Source organism: Hemitrygon akajei, chromosome 10 (genome assembly GCF_048418815.1).
Source record: "Hemitrygon akajei chromosome 10, sHemAka1.3, whole genome shotgun sequence".
Classification (NCBI taxonomy): domain Eukaryota; kingdom Metazoa; phylum Chordata; class Chondrichthyes; order Myliobatiformes; family Dasyatidae; genus Hemitrygon; species Hemitrygon akajei.
Window position 1 is genome coordinate 64,574,890 of NC_133133.1, and position 14,761 is coordinate 64,589,650.

The 14,761-nt window shown below is 42.3% G+C and overlaps 1 pseudogene; it reads right to left on the minus strand.

Annotated features, from left to right (window-relative positions):
• Positions 1-282: 282 nt before the first annotated feature.
• LOC140733988 (Y-box-binding protein 1-like) lies at positions 283-12,549 on the minus strand (annotated as a pseudogene).
• Between the last annotated feature and the right edge of the window lie 2,212 nt (positions 12,550-14,761).

Consider the following 14,761-nt stretch of genomic DNA (forward strand, 5'->3'; position numbering starts at 1 on the left):
ACAGCTTGAAAAACTCTCAAATCATTCACTACCAAATTGGAGTGGTGATGTCGACACTTGAGTATGTATTTCTATATCTGCCTCAGGGTTGGCTAAATCAAAAATTTCCTGCTGACAAGGTTCCTGTTGAGGATCAGCAAAAATTCTGGGATAGGTAACCATGAGTAGAGGGAAAGCTTGGAGCCCTCTTGTGGCATGATCAGCCGTGTTGCAATCAGTGGGAACATCATTCCATTGGCTTTTCTGATTTGATCGCCTAATACATTGAATTGGATTATGTACCTAAACATAGAATCTCCTTGTTTCATTAAAAACATATTCAAGCACAACCTTACTGCTGTCGGTAAAGAATGTGATATCATCTAGTTCTGCATCCAGCTCTTTGGTTATCATGTGTGCGATCTCAACTGCTAGAACAGCAGCACTGAGCTCAAGCCTTGATATAGTCAGATCTGGTTTGGAAGCAAGCATTGCATTTCCCAGGGTGGATCCAACATCACTATATCCAAGAGTGCCTGTGACCTTCAGGTATTCAACAACAGCAACAGCTTTAGTTGACGCATCACAGAAGATGCAGATCTCTTTCTTTTGGCCTGTAGATAAAGGAATTGTCTTGTAGGTTTTTTGGAATGTTCAAGCCTTTAGGATCCTGAAGGGAAGAAGACCACTGCTCATATTTATCTTTAGGGAGTGGTACGTTCCATTCACAAGTGTCTGAGGTCAACTCTATTAGCAAGAAGCGTCTCTGGATATTGACTGAAGCAGCAAGACGGTCGAATAGGCTTTTGATAGTAAAGGGCATAAAGTGTCTTTTGGCATTAGTGACATAGAAAGTGAGGGTATTGGTAATAGGATCCCTTCCAAGGCCCAGAATGCACTGCATTGGAGGGAGGTCCTGTCCAATATCAAGATTCTGTAGACCTTTGGCAGGACATTCAGATAGGAAATAATGCATGACCTCAGCACTGGTGGATGCGATCTTAAGCAGTCGGAGTTTAGAGATGCACCGACATGTCTTGTGATGTTTTCAGACTGCTGACTGTTTCTTCTTCAGCATAAAATGATTCAAGTCACAGTCAAAATAGAAATGCCTTTCTATGTCTGCACCTCCACGCTTCAATCCCAGACTCCTCTCCCCTTGAAAGCTGTCTTCCTAAAGCCATAGATTGCCATAGCTGGTGATGGATAGTTATCAAATAATGAACTGTAATGCAGTACTCCAGAATCTCATTGTCCAGCTGGTGTTCACTAAACCACAAGAATCTGATGATCTTCTCTTACTAGGAATGCTGTGGAACATTTATTCACTGCAATGGACTCAATTCATTTTGCATTTTTCATACAATCACTTTGCATTTCTGTGATAGACGAAGCCAACAAAGAGTAAAAATGGTGGACGAGGGCATGATACTTTGTTTTATACCTGAAAAATTCAGTTATTCACTATTTTTGGTTAATTTTCAGTAGTTTCTCCACCATAGAGCTTATTGCTCTTGCTGTATCCAAGAAACTCAGCCCTAGTAATTAACCCTCTTTTTGCAGCTTGCAATGGCAACAACAGATTTGCAAGCTCCTGTAGCTTATGTGGTTCTTTGTGTGAGAGCTTTAGAAAATTATCAAGTCTACTGAAGAGAAATTCTTTGAATGCCTCTGGAGAGCCATAGCATTTGTCTAATCTCTGCAACAACATTTGTAAGTTCATAGCTGGATTATTAATATGAACTTCCCTACCCCTTCTTGTACGTTGCAGTGACTCCCCGTAATGCTCTTACAGAGAAGGTCTAGCTCTTCACTGCATTTGGGACTTAGTTCTTCCATAGCTTTATGAAAGCTTGACTTCCAGGACGGGTAGTTCGCAGACAGGTTGACGATCACTTTTAGTCTCTCTATGACTAAGTCTCGATGAGCCTGATACCAACCCAAAGCTAATGCACTTGCAGCTCCCGAATGGGAGCACTGTGAAGACTGGTTTGCCAAATGTGTTTCCTGGGATGGATGGATGGAAGTTCAACCTATCCATGACTGTGCAGATAGGGCTGGCATCAGTAGAAACACCTGACTGAGGTCTTTGCTGTAATGGAACTGCAGTAAGGAGTGTGGTGGGACTTTGCTGCTTTAGACCTTGACCGTCAATATCTGAACTAAGTGGCTGAATGGTATGTTCAGCTTTTGCTTGTTGAACTGAAGCACTGTTTTTATAGCCAAAATATGAATAGACATTTTATTTTATGAAGATGCTTTTACTATTATGATGGCAAGTCATGGTTCTGGTTATAGACTTGACTCTCCACTATCTAATCTGCTGCTGCTTCATACATATTTGCCTCTTTTGAGGCAGCTCAACTACACACTCTTCGTAGAGTGCACTTATATGTGCTCTATATGTCCTCCAGATGTGTTCTCTTCAATTCTGTACATGCTTTCTCTACATCTTTATGTGTTCTCTGCACTCACATCTCAACTTCATGCTTAACATACACTGTTCCCATTCTGGCCCCTTCATCTTTAGCTTGAGCTTGCACAGTAGCGATGTTAGTTGTCAATTCGCTTGAGCATTGCAGAAGTGTGGTAGATAAACTGCATTCTGACCTGACTTCTAGGTCTTGGTGATCAACATTGCTCAGGTCAGAATCTGGTATCATCTATGGTCCTCAGATATGCCTCCAATCCATAGAACCATAGAACACTACAGCATTGTACAGGCCCTTCAGCCCTCCATGTTGTGCCGACCCATATAATCCTTAAAAAAAAGTACTAAACCCACACTACCCAATAACCCTCCATTTTTCTTTCATCCATGTGCCTGTCCAAAAGGCTGTTAAATACCCCTAATGTTTTAGCCTCCACCACCATCATTCCAGGCACTCACAACCCTCTGTGTAAAAAACTTACCCCTGATTCTCCCCTAAACTTCCCTCCCTTAATTTTGTACATATGCCCTCTGGTGTTTGCTATTGGTGCTCTTGGAAACAGGTACTGACTATCCACCCTATCTATGCCTCTCATAATCTTGTAGACCTCTATCAAGTCCCCTCTCATTCTTCTACACTCCAAAGAGAAAAGTCCCAGCTCTGCTAACCTTGCTTCATATGACTTGTTCTCCAATCCAGGCAACATCCTGGTAAATCTCCTTTGCACCCTCTCCATAGCTTCCACATCCTTCCTATAATGAGGTGACCAGAATTGAACACAACATCCTGGCTGATTCTTTTGATGTTGAGCTATCCTTTCACTCAACTGCCCTCAATGTGTGTGTGGACACATCTATGCAGTGTGTTATCACCCAAGACAGGAGCTCTCTTCCCAGGTTTTTAATGAAACTTCTCTCTTAATTTTTCTTTTGAAAGGATATTTCAGTTTCAAGGGCAAATAAAGAGTGAATGGAAATGAAAGTCATTCAACCGTGAGTTCAAATCAGAATAAAAACCAGCCTTTGCAAGAAATGCTACAAAGGACAGTGTGTAGGAAGTGATGTTCATACAAAATGAGTGATGTCTCTAGTGGCTAAACACAGCCCAAATCGTCAACTGTACACTCCCCTTTATAGATGCTGCCTAACCTGCTAGGCATTTCGTGTGTTACTCCGGATTTTCAATGTCTACAGAATCTCTTGTATTTATTCCTGCTTTTTTCATGCTCTTATGCCTGACCAGATTTTTAGCTCAATTCCACTTTTATGCATAGCCCTTAATTCCACTATACTTCAAACATCTATCTCTAAGTACAAAAACAGACAATGTTCACAAAAGATGTTAATTATATCCCTTGGAATCATGATATATAGGCTTCAATTGGCCTTTCTGTCATTGGTTACGATCAAGCTAATATTTCTCATATTTCTTGCATTAATACATCATATTTTATCAACCCAATCCATTAGTCGGTAAACTCATGCTGGGAGAATGGTTAATTAAAGTGCATGTTTGATACAGTACATGATGAAACGGTACTTCTTGGCTACAGATGACTTATTCAAGAATTTTTATTTAATAGGGGATCACTAACAGTAAAGGTTCAAAATTGCTCAACACCAATGAATAATTAGTAGGCAAACAGCAAATATATACATATACTTCTATATGTTTTAAGCCTGTTGCAAACAAAACTAACTTTAATTTGTATATGTATTGGGAAGTCATTATTCTATGCTTTAATTTTTACTTCCAATATTACCTCTACTGTTAACATAAACTGACTCTTTGAGACAAAAAGCTAGCAATAGTTTTATTGTACAAAATTAGTACAGGGACAGAGGAAGTGGTTGAGGTAGATAAAATAAAAGCATTTAAAAGATGTATGGGCAGGAGTATGGAGAGGAAAAGCTTGGACTGATATGGGTAAAACACAGGCAAATGGGAATAGCTTAAATGGGCTCTTGGTTGACATAGACGAGTTGGGCGAAAGCCTCTATTTCTATGCTGTATTACTCCATAACTCTAAGATTTTACCTAACCTATCGTTTGACATTGCTCGATATTTTGCAGATCTTTGATGTGTCAAATAGTAGGTACGATTTAAATATTTGTGCAGGAATCAATCAAGATGGTGCCAGTGAAAAATGATTCTTTGGGTGACATCTTCCAGATAGTTAGTTATTTCACTTTTTCTATGTCTTCTACTTAGTCCTTTGATCGCAATTGTGTTTCTGCAACTGTTGCAACCTGTGACTTACAGCTTGGAGCTTGATCGCATGATCTAGTGCAATGCTGTCCCCAAGAAAATTCCAGCGGAGGACCATAAGGACGATGTGCTTGAGGAGACGAGAGATAGGGTGCAGAGCCATGATTAACTTCATTTCATATAACATAAAACCATATAACAATTACAGCATGGAAACAGGCCATCTTGGCCCTTCTAGTCCGTGCCGAACTTAAACATACTCACCTAAACATTGAGGAATATTCAAATATCAAGTTGAATGCAGAGGAGGCAGGTTTGCCAGAAACTCTAAATGGAGGCCATGGCTTGGTGGTCAGGAAGCCTCTGGATGGTAGTCTGGGTGGGCCCTCACTCTCAATGGAAGGACTGAGTACAAACAATCACTATCCTTGTTGCTGACGGTGGATATTTTCAGAATTCTGAGATTTACATGATTATTGGTGTGACCTGCACTTCATATTTGTCTCCTTCAATTTTCTGTGTTTTCTTTCTTGTTGCCAGTTGGCGAGTTGGAGGTTTGGGGGTTTGACGCTCTTATGGGCAATAGGCTAGCTTTTGTGTGAGGGAGAGGTTGGGGATTTGAGGTCTGATGTTCTCATTGGTGTTTTTCTGTGTGGGGGTTCTGTTAGCTTTTTATGTGTGAGAGACTGGGTTGGGGGGGGGGGCGTTGATGTTGTTGTCATTGTTTTTTGTTGGTGATATGTTAGTTTTTTGTGACAGAGGAGGTAAGGGGGTTTGGGGTTGGATGTTCTAGTGCCATTTGCCAGGTGGGTGATCTGTTAGTTTTCGTGTGAGGGAGGGCTGGGGGTTCGTAAGTTTTTGTTTATTTTTCTTTTTCATGCAGCAAGGGAACATTTGATGCCTTTTCTTTCAACGACTTCCAAGAATTTTCTGTATTTCATGGCTGCCTGGAGAAGACAAATCTCAGAGTTGTATTTTGCATACATACTTTGATAATACAATGAACCTTTGAACATTACCTCTGGAAATGCATTGAATACTTTTGCACTGTAGTAGATCACTCACTGCTCAGAATCTGAACATACAGAAGGAACAAGTCTTTGTTCAGTTGATATGAAGCATGTATGATGTGTCTCTCAGATCACTAGAATGTCCTGATTTCTTTTCAATATTTGAATCAAAGACCATGACTGACAGTTAACAAAAGTTATACAACCATACAAACCTATTGATAGTGGAGAGGGGAGCATTTTAATCTGCACCCTCAGTACAGGATGTCACTGTCTTCCAACCAAACCCATTCTTGAACACCCAGTGTGGCAGATGACCTTACTCTTATCTCCCAACTATTGAAAGAAACAACAAAAATAATCATTCTTGTACTAAATGATTTTACAGAAATGTCATGGTATAGTTTGAACAATAACACTGAGCCAATTATTTCCTTATTCCTGGTTTACTAAAACTCTTATTTTGGACAGGTATCCTAGCAAGCTTTGCTAAATTGCTTCATAACATTTTAATAGTGCAGAATATAATATCAAACTATATTTATAAAATTAGTATGTTTAATTACACAAGTCATCTTACACAAAAATAATTAATGCGGTCCAAGAATAAACAATGCCTGTGACATTGTTAGTATGTTTCTGAAAACCTACCTTCCCACAAGCTTAACATACAGTATATCTGAAAACCATACCTAATTTAGTAGGCAGCAATCAAACTGATAATATTCCTACTAAGCACCAGTTATTAATTACATGGTAAAACTTTGTTGAAGAAATTTTCTTGGTTTAATAGTATTCATAGGAATTGATTCCTTCACAATTTCTCTTGAATAAAACATGGAAATTATGAGACTTCTGCCACTAAACTGCCTATAAGAAGAATTTGTAGTTTGTCAAGCAGGCCTTGGTATTTGACTCCATGTTCACAATGATGCTACTTACCTCTTCTTCACATTTGTTTTGGAGTATCTTAGGTCAACACTTGAATTAAAGTTTAGACTGGCACTCCAGTTTTTTTTTATTTGGCGATTTTCTTTTATCCTTTTAGTGCTTCTGCATTACAAAAAGAAGTAGAGACGGCAGCAGAATAATGAAGCGGCAGGTCTCAAATCATGGGAGTCTATATATCATTAAGTTCTTAAAGGTAGTTAGACTTATATACACCAAAGTTACGAATGATAATAGAATCATTGAGTTATATCACACAAAAGTAGGTCCTTCAGCCCACCACATTAATGCTTTTTTGGTCATTTGCACTAACCCTTTTTTCAAACATTGGGTCCACTGTTGGCCTGATATTAAGCAAAAAAAAAAATCAAGTTTAATTATCACTCAGACCTTATATGGATACAGTCAATGAGACAGCATTCCTCTGGGACTCAGGTGCATATAATACATTCTAAATAGCGGGAGAGAAAAAAACACACACACACACATCCTTATGCAAGATAATACATGCATAGTCCAAGTTCCTGAGCAACATGGAAATTGATCGTACAGTTTCCGGTCATCCGGCCTGTCCATCACCTGACAAACTCTGGACAGCAGCACTGACAGGAGAGACCAGCTCCCAACTCAGCACTGATTCCACACCATACCGCTTCTAGTGTCATCTCACCTGGACAGCAGCAGCTGGGAAGCCCTCTTGAGGCCTTGTCCTCACTGCTACCCAGGCCCTCTACTGCCTCAACGCCTGTCTCACTGCCAAATAAGGGAAACAGGCCTGCAGCATCTCACATTATCAACATCCAACATAGTCTTGACAGTCACTCACATTGCATGCTGCTTTCGTGTCCTAGCTCCAATGTCTTTGAGTAACAGGCAACAATATGATCTGCACTCAGGTTAGCTCCTCTGAACCCTCTCCTGACCGACCGCTGATTTCCTCATCTCCCAGCCCATATGCTAGCTGCTCCTTCCATGGCTGGTTCACTAACTTCCCCTCCTCCCAGCTGATTGCTGGCTTCTCCTTCTCCAACCTGACCACCAGCTTCTCCATCTCCCAGCCTGCCTGCCGGCTTCTCCTTCTTCCAGCTGAGCGCTGGCTTCTCATTCTCCCCGGCTGTCTGCCAGCTTCATCCTCTCAGGCTTCACCTTCTCCCAGTTGAGCGCCAGCTTCTCCTTTTCTAGCTTCAGCTCAAAGGGATCCCTGGTGACTATTGATATGTTTGAGTTGTACGCTATGTTTCCGAGTTAATTGTAATGTTTTCCAATGATCCCTGTTGAACATTCAATCTCTTTGAAGAATTCTCATAGACTATAAATCAGCAAACAAATTGCATTTTTTAAAATAAACATTTTTAACATTTCATAGAGAACCAAGTAAAATTGAGATAGGAAGTTTAAATGTAGAAGTAATTTTAGAAAAGGAAAAAAAAACATTTTTTTTATGCAGGATATGTTCTGAGCCCTGCAGCCTGCCACATAGCATTGAGCTTCTAGGGATTTTGAGAACCTGTATTTACTAATCAATGGCTTAACTAGCTCTTGTGTTTTCAGTCTAATCTCATCCAGTTAATTGCAGCTGGCACATGTTTCCCACATTCTATGATTATTTAAAGAGGACTCTCAATCAGGCCCTTAGTGGGGCCATTGAGGATGAATACTTGTGGTATTGATCAAGTACCCCTCCAAAGCTCTGAGTCTGATGTTTAACCTCTTATTTCTGTCTCTTCCTGGGGGTGCTGCTATTCTTCCACACCTGGGTCCAGTCCTTCTTGAGCACACCATGACAGAGTGTCCCCACTAGCCTACGGACTCAGTGGAGGTTCTGAACTTCTCCAGTCTATGTTCAGGATTTTTTTCTGTGTCAACAGGGATCACAAGGTCTCCTGTGTTATGTTTTATTTTCTGAGTTGTCTGCTATGTTTCTGAGCTATGTGATCTTGCTATCTCCCAAATAAAATTCCATATTTCTGAAACAGTGCAAATAAAAAGTATTCACCCTCTTGGAAGTTTTCATGTTTTATTTAATTACAACCTTGAATCAAATTTGGATTTTTTTGACACTGATCAACAGAAAAATAATCTTTTGTGTCAAAGTGAAAACAGATTTCTACAAAGTGATCTAAATTAATTACAAATATAAAACAATAATTGATTGCATAAGTCTTCACCCCCTTCAAGTCAGAATTTAGTAGATGCATCTTTGGCAGCAATTACAGGCTTGAGCCTGTGTGGATAGGTTTCTATCAGCTTTGCACATCTAGACACTGCAATATTTCCCCATTCTTGTTTATAAAACCACTCAAGCTCTGTCAGATTGCATGGGGATCATGAGTGAACAGCTCTTTTCAAGTCCAGCCACAACTTATCAATTAGATTAAGGTCTGGATGTCATGGATTGTTGTTTTTAAGCCGTTACTGTGTAGCTTTGGCTATGTTTGGGGTCATTTTCTTACTGAAAAACAGATCTTCCTCCAAGTTGCAGTTCTCTTGCCGACTGCATGATTTTCCTCCAGGATTTCATTTTACCCTCTACCTTCACGAGCCTTCCAGTGTTTACGGCAGTGAAACATCCCCACAGCAAGATGCTGCCACCACCATGCTTCACAGTAGGGATGGTGTGTTTTTGATGATATTCGGTGCTTGGGTCAATTTTGGTTTCATCAGATCATAGAACATTTTTCCAGTGGATTTCAAAGTGTCTCACATGCCTTTTGGCAAATTGTAGCTGAGATGTCATGAGTTTTTTTTTCCCCAACAGTGACTTTCTCTTTGCAACTCTCCCATAAATCAGCCACTGGTGAAGCGCCAGAGCAACAGTTGTTGTATGCACAGTCTCCCCATCTCAGCCACTAAAGCTTTTAACTCCTCCAGAGTTGTCATAGGTCTCTCTCCCTATTCCCCTTCTTGCGTGGTCACTCAGTTTTTAAGGATGGCCTGCTCTAGGCAGATTTACAGCTATGCCATATTCTTTCTATTTCTTGATGATTGAATTCATTGGACTCCAAGGGATATTCAGTGACTTTGAAATTTTCTTGTACCATCTTCTGACTTTTGTTCTTCAATAACCTTTTTGTGGAGTTGTATGAAGTGTTCTTTTGTCTTTGTGGTGTACTGACTCACCAGCAGTTGGACCTTCTAGATACAGGTGTATTTTTACTACAATCAATTGAAACGCCTGGACCTTGACACAGCTCTCCAAAACAGACCTCTGTTTAAATGATTATGTGACTTATAAAATAAATTGACTGCAGCAGTGATGATTTGGTGTGTCATATTAAAGGGGGGTGAATACTTCCACAAACAATTAATTTGTGTTTTTCACATGTAATTAATTCAGATCACTTTGTAGAGTTCTGTTTTCACTTTGACACAAAAACTTCTGGGAGTGGGGGGAAGAAAGATGGTGGGGGAATGGGTATTTGAATACTTTTTATAAACACTGTATATGATCTTGCTATGCTTCCAAGTGAAAAGCAAGGCTTCCATGTTATATCTTATGACTCAGAGTTTTATGCTGTTTTGGAGTAATCATCATCAGGTGTCGTGCCCAGTTTGAGCTTTGACTGCCATGGCCCACACACTCCTGTTTTGGGTCAAGTGGATCAATTCATTGGTATTCATTTCCAGTTCTCTGGCTGCTGTCTCCATCATCATTTGTCTTTGCCTTCCTCTTGCTTTCTTCTCTTCAATCTTTCCCATAATTACCGTGCATTCTAACTCCTCTTTCCTAATCACACGTCCAATGAAGTTACGTTGCCTTTTCATGATCTCATACATTATCTCTCTTTTTGTGCTTGCACTGTTCATGACATCCTTATTAGATATTCATTTCATCCTTGATATTCTTTGCATCCTCAAAAACATCTCTGTTGCTTCAATTCATTTCCTCATGTTACTAGACATTGTTCAACATTCTGAACCATATAACATAACTGGATAAACGTAACATTTCACACACGTCACAGGAGGCTGGTGGGAGTGGTCACACGAGGCAGAGCTGGTCTAGGGTCCTTTCCAACTCCCCAAATGGACACCATCAAAGGGAAGGCAAGGTGCCATCTAGTTCAGGAAGAGTTGAGAGCAGCATTGGAGGAGAGGAGAATCTGCAAGGCAGTGGGAATGAAGCAACAGGGAGCTTGGACAAGATGGGAGAATGCAGTGGAAGGAAAGTGACCTGGGCTGAGCTTTGGAAAGCCGAGCCACACCACATCCAATTTCTCATCCAGGCAGTGTACAATGTGCTTCCAAGTCCATCAAACCTGCACACATGGGGCAAAGCAGAGTCATCAGCATGTTCCAAGCGAGGAACCCTAGAGCACATCCTCAGCAGATGCACAAGGGCACTTGGTGAGGGACGGTACCGATGGAGGCATGATCAGGTCCTGAAGACTATCACTGAAGCCATCAGCGCAGGAGTGGAGTGGGCGAAGCGGTCCAGACCCTCCAATCAGACCATTGCCTTTGTCAGAGCTGGGGAGCAGCCAATACCCACCAAAAGAACATCGGCAGGTATCCTGACCTCTGCAAGAGACTAGCAGCTGTTGGTGGACCTCGAAAGGCAGCTGAGGTTCCCCGACCATATCGCAGCCACCACTCTGCGACCAGACATTGTCCTTGTGTCTGAGTCTACGAAGCAAGTGGTGATGCTGGAGCTGACAGTCCCACGGGAAGATCACTTGGAAGAGGCCTTTGAAAGGAAGCTATCTAAGTACGCAGGACTGGTCAGCAACTGCCAGCAGGCTGGATGGAGAGCGAGGTGTCTCCCAGTGGAAGTTGGTTGTAGGGGATTCGCAGCCCGTTCCTTAGCCAGAGCCTATGGCAATTTGGGCATCGAGGGAGAGAGGGAGAGGAGAGCCATCCACAGTACCTCCGATGCGGCAGAGAGGGCCTCAAGGTGGCTGTGGCTCAAGAGAGGGGAGCCATGGAGTCATAAGTAGCTAGCCATCAGGACAAAAGCTGATCAGCCCCAGCTGGGTCACCTGGAGGAGGACGTATGATGTTGAAAGACCCGAAACACCTGATGATTCCAGAAACATCACTGATGATGTGTCCAGAAGCATCAGTAGATGTATGCACACAGCTGCTGATATTAAAGGATTACCTGCAGTGTTATCTGTCTGGCTCAAGAGGGAGAATTCCTTCAGATGCACATTCAGCACAAGTGTGAAAATACAACAGAAACCTTACAGTTTTTTGCTAGAATTTGCCTCTGTTTTGATGCTGTTTCCCAAATTCTTTGTGAAAAACAAGACACATTGGCTGAGGATTAAGTGTATGATTCTCAATAGAGGAAAAATATTAATTCAAGATTTACCTCGTGCAAAAGCTGTTCTGTTTGAATGGAGCTGATTTTGTCTTGTTAAGTTTACCTTCTTCCCCAGCAACCTGGTTTTCATTTATTTCACCACCCTCAGTAATTTCTCCGAGGCTGGTTGCTATATTGTGAGTGGCAACCATAGCGATGACGAACAAAGCAAGGAGGACGATGTTGCTGATTTTGATCATCTTGGTTTTCTCCATCTGTTGCTGTCTCTGCTCCATTTCCTTTCTCTCCACCTTTAATGTTCTGTTGGTAATTACGTGATGGACCACAGTGGCGTGGGGTGCAGCGACGATAACAATTTCTGTCCATGACATATCGGCTTCCTTGGACTGGAACTCCTCCGGGACCAGTTACGTTTGCCTCTTCTGCACCCTCTTCTACTTCCACTACGTCGAACTCCACAGTTTCACCGTCTCCAACACTGCGGAGGTATCTCTGTGGGTTATTCTTTTTTATAGCAGTCTGATATACAAACACATCTTCCTTTGTATCATTCCTGTTGATGAATCCATATCCATTTCGTACGTTGAACCACTTTACTGTTCCAAGAACCTTTGTTGCGATAACTTTCTTCTCCCCGGGGGATTTGGGTTTGTCTGGCTGTTGCTGCTGCTGTTCGGATTGTTGCTCCGACTTGGCCTCGTTCATGGTGTGGACAGGCTGCGTGAGGTGGTTGCTGCTCCATCTCGGCCTCGCTCATGGTGTTGACAGGCTGCGTGAGGTGGTTGCTGCTCCGTCTCGGCCTCACTCATGGTGTTGACAGGCTGTGTGAGGTGGTTGCTGCTCCATCTCGGCCTCGCTCATGGTGTTGACAGGCTGCGTGAGGTGGTTGCTGCTCCGTCTCGGCCTCACTCATGGTGTTGACAGGCTGTGTGAGGTGGTTGCTGCTCCATCTCGGCCTCATTCATGGTGTTGACAGGCTGCGTGAGGTGGTTGCTGCTCCGTCTCGGCCTCGCTCATGGTGTGGACAGGTTGCGTGAGGTGGTTGCTGCTCCGTCTTGGCCTCACTCATGGTGTGGACAGGTTGCGTGAGGTGGTTGCTGCTCCGTTTTGGCCTCGCTCGTGGTGTTGACAGGCTGCGTGAGGTGGTTGTGGCTCGGGCCGGTCTGAGGTGGGGGCTCCTGCGCTCTCTCCACTTCTTTCTTCTCTCTAATATAATTCCTTTCCACTTTTTCTGTCTCCAGTTGCAGAAAAAACTCTGTATTTTGTATTCCTTACTTGTATTGTTGAACTAATTTCTTCATCCTTTTCTGATACTCCTGCAAAGTGCCTTCTGTAACTGCTGTAGCTGTCTTGAGAGATGTCCATTTCTCCTGGTACATCAGCTCTTTTACTTCAAGGTAGTCTTCATCATCCTGCTTATTGGCAATATCTGTCTCCGTGTCGACGCTGTCTAGCTCCTCGTCGTTGTAATAGTCAACAATGGGTGAGAGGAGAGCTGCGGACATCTTCCCTGCCGAGCTGCCCTCCTTTGTTGACACATCTGGTGTCTTGATGGTGGGCCAATCCAACTGAATTTTCCTGAGCCACTCACATCCCAACAACGGTGGTCCTCCTTTTTCCAGTACATAGAGGTTCAGCTGCTGTGTTTTATCTCTGTGAGTCACTGTCACTTTAATTTTACCTTTAGGATGCACTTCCTGTCCTATGTACGTCCTTAGCAGTAGTCTAGTTCATTTCAGACGTATGTGAGAAAACAGTCGTTTGTGGTCGTGTACAGAGATCACTGTTAAAGCTGAGCCTGTATCCAACTTCATTTTCAGTCTCACGCCTGGAACTTGTGGAGTGATCCTTATTATTCATCGATCATCCGTCTTTTTCATGCTGTGAAGTTGCAGATAAGACAACTCACTTTCGTCTGAGTCATTTTGATCAAAACTGCTTTCTTCAGAACTGCCTTTTTTCATTTTGTGTACATTGTTGTATTTTCCTTCCTGGGGTTTCTTGTTTCTCTGTATTTTGCCCTTTTCCTGTGGTTTACTAGCTTTGCATACTCTGCCAGTGTGGCCTTGTTTGCCACAGTTCTTGCATTCCTTGTCTTTAAACCAACAGCGCTCAGGGTCATGCGACATGTTCCCACAATCGTAACATTTCTTTCCTTCATTTCTGCTCAGTGACATTTGATTTGTTGCATATTCCAGAGATTTTTGTTGTATTGCGGAAGCACCTCGTGCGGCTCTTTCTAATGATATTTAGGTGTTTAGTGCTTTCTCGAATGTAAGGTCTTTTTCCACATAGGAGCTTCTTCTGTGTGGTTTCATAGTGTATGCCATACACTAACCTGTCCCTCAATGCGTCTGATCGACCAGCTCCAAATTGACAATGTTCTGATAATTTGCGCAATTCAACACAATGTTCAGAAATGCTTTCATTTTTGCTCTGATTCCATTTATGGAATTTAAATCTTTCAGCAATGACCAGTGGCTTAGGGTTTAAATGCTGTTGGAGAGTGTCTACTACCTGCTTGTACATTTTGTCAGCTGTCTTTTCAGGGGTTAATAAGCTTCGTAGCAGGCCGTATGTTTTCACGCCCATTACACTAAGTAAGATGCCTACTTTCTTTCCTTCATTAACACTGTTAGCATCACAATATAACTCTATTTTTCAATATAAGTTGCCCAGTCTTCAATGCCAGTATCAACTGCTGTAATGGTTCCAATTAACGCCGTCCTTGTTATGTTCATTTAGCCTCGGTCCCTTGTTAATTTAGCCCCAGTCCTTTGTTTTCTTTGTAACCCACGTGGCCTTTTGCTTTGCTAGCACCGCGAGCGTACTCCAGCTGGATGCGTGTGTCACTCCTTTTTTCCCATTCTGGGGCAGGCAGACCCTCAGCCCCTGGGGTCAGCGCCGGCTGTGGTCT